The following is a 5,334-nucleotide window of genomic DNA, read 5'->3' as shown; positions in this document are numbered from 1 at the left end:
TGAAGTATGAAGACTCAGGCTTCTCTAAACTTGAATTTTCTCATCAGAAATATTAGGATAACAGTATCTTCATTTGTGAGGATTGAATGAGACTGTGTGTGTTCAGTGCTACGGTAGTTTGTCACAGAGAAATGAGCCCCCAATCACTTCTTCCAGTATCTCCACCCTTGATAGTCCCCTCCCTCATTGATTCTGGGATTAACCACATGACTTGCTTTGACCAATGATGCATTAGCAAACAATTTGAGCAGAGGCTTAATACTGTGCGTTTGGACTTGCCTCCTTATACCACACAAGTCTACCAAGTAAAAATGCCTGAGCAAGCCTGCTGGAGACATGTGGCTCAGCTGTCATTCATCCAACCACCAGCCATGTGAGTGAGGCTATCTTAGACCATTCTATCCCAGATGACTGCAGCCATATAATGGATTCCAAATGCAGAAGAACCAGCCAGATGAGTCCATCCCAAATTACTGACCTACATGTCGTAGACCCTAGGAACACACTTGTAGCCAAAGTTAGTGTTAAAGTGCTGCAGCAAGGGAGAGTATACACCAGAGGAACCAGAAACAGGGAGTTGGGAGGGCCTTATTATAGGATTTGGGTATCTGCTGGGTGATTCTGTAAAGGGTTTAAGAAAGCAAGAGCCTGTTTTTGGTTGGGCGCTATCAGAAAATTGTTGGCAACTTGGCGACTGGACCTCTTGGTAATTTTTATCGATGAGGCAGGAAGATTAAAGTGGGAGTAACACTGTCAGTGATAACTCATATTAGCTGGAAGAGGGTGATGTTTAATTATTTTTTTATTTATAGAATGTCCTTGTCTCTATATAGTTTTGGGCATGATCACAAAATAATCTTGTCTCTGTCTTATTTCATCATGGTCAAAGAATGGCCTTGTCTGAGTATTACTTACATGCTATGAAAAATTTTTATACACATTCAGGAACACTATAGCTGCCAGCTGTTGTGGGCCACTTTTTAATTTCTTAGATAGAGTCATGAGCAAATCACATAGTTGTCCTAAGCCTCTAAGTTTTGGGGTGTTTTTAATTCAGCACAAGACAAATGATATGAGCTCTTTGTGATGCCTAAAGTGCTGTATGGGCTTTCTGATTCCTTCTGGGGTTATATATGTAGAAAGCTCCAGCTCCATGGGATTCCAAGTAGTGGAGATGAGCAGAATGTGCCAAGGAAAAGGAACAGGTAGGGACTCCAGAGGCCTGAGGTGGTCACATACATGCAGCAGACAGGGCTTGCTCAACCACCCCCCTCCTTGGGTCTGGCTCTGCCTATTTCAGACGCTGCTTCCCAGGACTAGACCTTGATGTTCCATCTTTCTTCCCTAGGCACTCTCCATCCAGGGTCCACTCCTGCTTTGAGGGGCAGCAGCGCAAGGGCAGACTCCCCAGGACCTCCTTTCAGTTAACATCTCCTACAGGCATATGAGAGCCTCTGATCATCTGTGCATGAACAGTGTATTCTGTTCCAGAGGTTTATGTGGGTTTAGCCATCATAAATGATAAAAGGGCCTATTTTATTTTTGGTAGAAGAATATACTTGCCCTTGCTCTGAACATAGGAGGTGATGATCCATTTCAAGGAGGTGTGACTAGGGAGTAATAATTCTTGGTTATTGCTTTACCCCTTGAATGACCAATAACCCAAGAGCAAACTCTTCTGCTTTTTGACCAGGTGCTTTTAGCTTAAATCATTGCCAGTCAGGCCCTGGCCATAAATCTCCTGAGGATAGGTCATGCTTCTTGCAGTTACTTCTTCCCTAGCCAAAACCTTCAGTGAAGTTCAAGGTAGAAGGAAGGACAGTAAATCTTATTTTCCTCTTACAAATCCTCTACAGGCTGTTCCCTACTGACAGTTTAAAAATGGACGCAAACTTAATCAACTTATAGGAAGCAGTCTTTCACTTGATTCACCCTCAAAGCCAGAGGAAGTCACTTTATCTATCAGAGTCTGTCAAAGTTGGGTACAGAAAGATCCAGGTGACTGAAAAGTAACCATTCATACTGGCTTCACAAAAAGGAAGAAAGTAAATCCTATTGGGAACACTGGGAACCCTTTTGTCTTGGCTCAATAGCTTCTTGAAAGAAAATGAGAAGCACTTGCTTCATTTGAGGGTGTTGAATTGTATTTTATATGAAAACTTATTATTCCAAACACAGGGAACATTTGAATTTCAATGGACCTTTCCTTCCTTCTTACTCTGTCAAACCAGCAGAGAACCAAAAATTGGCGAATTGCAGGCTCAGAGTATCAGCTCAATCACAACAGACGCGATCATCCACTCCTGGCTATACAGTTTGTCAAACAATGTCAATGTTAAGGTGGGAAAGGAATCCATACTTTGAAGCCACAATAACTCAGCAAAATGTTTTCATCCTTAACGAAAAGTCCACTGGTCAGATTCTGGCTCTGTCGCCCTCTGGCTGTCATATAGGGTTTTGTATCTCAGTGACTGTAGAATGTGCTTCTACCCATCTCACAGGAGTGCTGTGAGTAGCAAGTGAGAAAACAAAATATTTATCTGAGAAATATAAAATTATAAACATATTCTCTGTTAAATTTTATAAATTAATTTATTTCATGATATCTCACCATAATTCTATCACAGTAGGATAAATGGCAGCAGCTAAAACACATCCTTCCCACAAGTAACAAGAATAGCTGTGCCCAGCTGGGTGTGGCTCAGTGGTTGAGCATCGACCTAGGATCCAGGTGATTGGGGTTTGATTCCCGGTCAGGGCACATGCCCGGGTTGCGGGCTCAACTCCCAGTCGGAGGCGTGTAGGAGGGAGCCGATCAATGACTCTCTCATCATTGATGTTTCTATCTCTCTCTCTCCCTCTCCCTTCCTCTCTCTGAAATCAGTAAAGATATATTTTTTAAAATATTTATTAAAAAAAAAAAAAGAATAGCTCTGAGCTCCTCAAGGATAAGAGCCATTCCAACTCATCCACTGAGACACATACCTTCCAAGGAAACATCCCTATTATATGTTTGTTGGATAGATAGATGGAATACTGAGTGGACAAATAAATGGATGGGTAGGTGGGTGGGTGGGTGGATGGATGGGTGAATGGATGAATAGTTAGATGGATGGATAATTAAACGGATGAATGCAAGGCCAAGATGGCATCCAATGGTATGAACATTCAGGTTGTCAAGATATATACTTCTGCCTGGCCGGGTGTGGCTCAGCGGTTGAGCATTGACCTAGGATCTGGGCGATTGGGGTTCAATTCCTGGTCAGGGCACATGCTCGGGTTGCGGGCTCGATCCCGTCAGGGGTGTGCAGGAGGCAGCTGATCAATGATTATGACTCTCTCACCATTGATGCTACTATCTCTCTCTCCCTCGCCTTTCCTCTCTCTGAAATCAATAAAGATATGTTTAAAAAAAAAAAAAAAATATATATATATATATATATATATATATATATATATATATATATACACACATTTACTTCCACGTTGGTTGATAAAGAGCCCTCTCTCTGAGCTCCTCAAGTGCCCCCTGTTGTCCTCTGCCTTGATTCTGGGCCTCCTACAAAGCCCTCATCCCTTGCCACAACTGGAAACTGATGGGTTATCATCTGGTACAGTAATCTGTGCCGACAGGTAGTTTAAGTAGTTGATGTCAATTGTGAAATATTTTGGATATCCCTCTTGTTTGAATGGGTGACCATTTCATTACTGGGCTAGTTTTAGGCTACTGACCCTAGGACAAGATTCTTTTGTTGTTGCTGCTTTTCAGGGAGGGTAGAGGAAAGGGAAGAAGGGGGAGGGGGGAGAGACAGAGAGAGAAGAGAGAAATATTTGCCTCCCGCACGAGCTGTGACCTGGGCCGGGGATCGAACCTGCAACCAAGGTGTGTATAGTCTCAGGTCTGGAGGGCAGGAAGGGGACTAGTTGAGCCCCTTTTATCTCTTTCTGCTGCATGTCACTTTCTTAAATGTGAAGGATGCATCATCTACTATTTGGAAAAGTCTTATCAAAGGGAAATTGCTCCAAAGAACATAAAAGCATCCAGAACGTGCAGCATAAGAAAGACTGTGACACAGCCAGGGCCAGGCAATGAAATGGATCGGTCACTTCTGCATTTTGAGAAGAAAAAAACATAGTGGCTGTCATCCTTCAACAGAAACTATATTGAATGATATTTTATAATTAGCTCCCACTCCTCTGACACAGAGAATGAAAGAATTGGAATATTTCAGTTCCCTCTGCCGGGGCATCAGGAAAGAAGCATTGCAGTAATATCAGGGCAGCCACCTTCAAAGCACCTGCCAAATTTTAAGTGGAGATTTTCTGCTGCCAACATCATTCTCCATTCCCCTACCACTAGAGAACTGGCTGAATTTCCCCCTGCAAATGTAATATTCCCTTTTTTCATTTGACAAAGCATAATAACTAGAATGTCAAGTAGTAACACATTAGAAGAAATAAATATGACATAGAGGAAAGAAGGCTTCAGCGTTTGCTGAATATACCAAGAGCATGGGTTTCCAGGGTTACAGGGTTGATTTGCATCAGACTCCTGCTATTTTCCCCCTCACCCCATTCCTTCCTGTGCTCCTGGGAGACCCTGCTAGACAAAGTTTCCATCCTGGTGAACGGCATTTGCATGTTGCCAGGCAGGATGCCCCCCACACTCACAGATCCTGCCACCAGGATCTGTTTCCATATTTCCACGTGTTTCCAGGCTCATGCCTGGTGAACTGAAGCTTTGAGCCATGACCTCACCAGGAAGGACTTGCAGCCCCGCTCCCAGTAGGTGTTTGCAGTCATCTGGGAGTGAGAACTGCGAAGGCTGCAGATGTTCATCTGAACCCCTTGGGCAGGAGCTGACCACTTCAGAGAAAGAGGGGAGCAGTCCCTCAGTGGAGGGTCTCATTGCTGCTGCTCAGGGCTTTCCTCACTAATAGATAACTTTTAGAATCATAACAAATATAGATTTTTAAAAAGAAAGAAATGAGTGCTTCCAGGATGGGCAGGGAGGAGCAGGGGAGGAAGAGCCTCTTCCCTTTGTCTAGCAGTAGGGTCACAGAGGCCTTGGTCTGCTGCCAACATCATTCTCCATTCCCCTACCACCAGAGAACTGGCTGAATTTCCCCCTGCAAATGTAAAATTCCATTTTTTCATTTGACAAAGCATAATAACTAGAATGTCAAGTAGTAACACATTAGAAGAAATATGACATAGAGGAATCAAGGTCTGTCCAGGAAAAAAGAAATCCTTCTAGGTCTTTGAATACAAGAATTTAATACAGGGATTGGTTGATCAGGTGACAGGAGTACAGAGGAATTCAAAGGGGGACAG

This window comes from Miniopterus schreibersii (assembly GCF_964146895.1).
Source record: "Miniopterus schreibersii genome assembly, chromosome: 10".
NCBI lineage: Eukaryota > Metazoa > Chordata > Mammalia > Chiroptera > Miniopteridae > Miniopterus > Miniopterus schreibersii.
Note: the sequence above shows the minus strand (reverse complement) of the source record.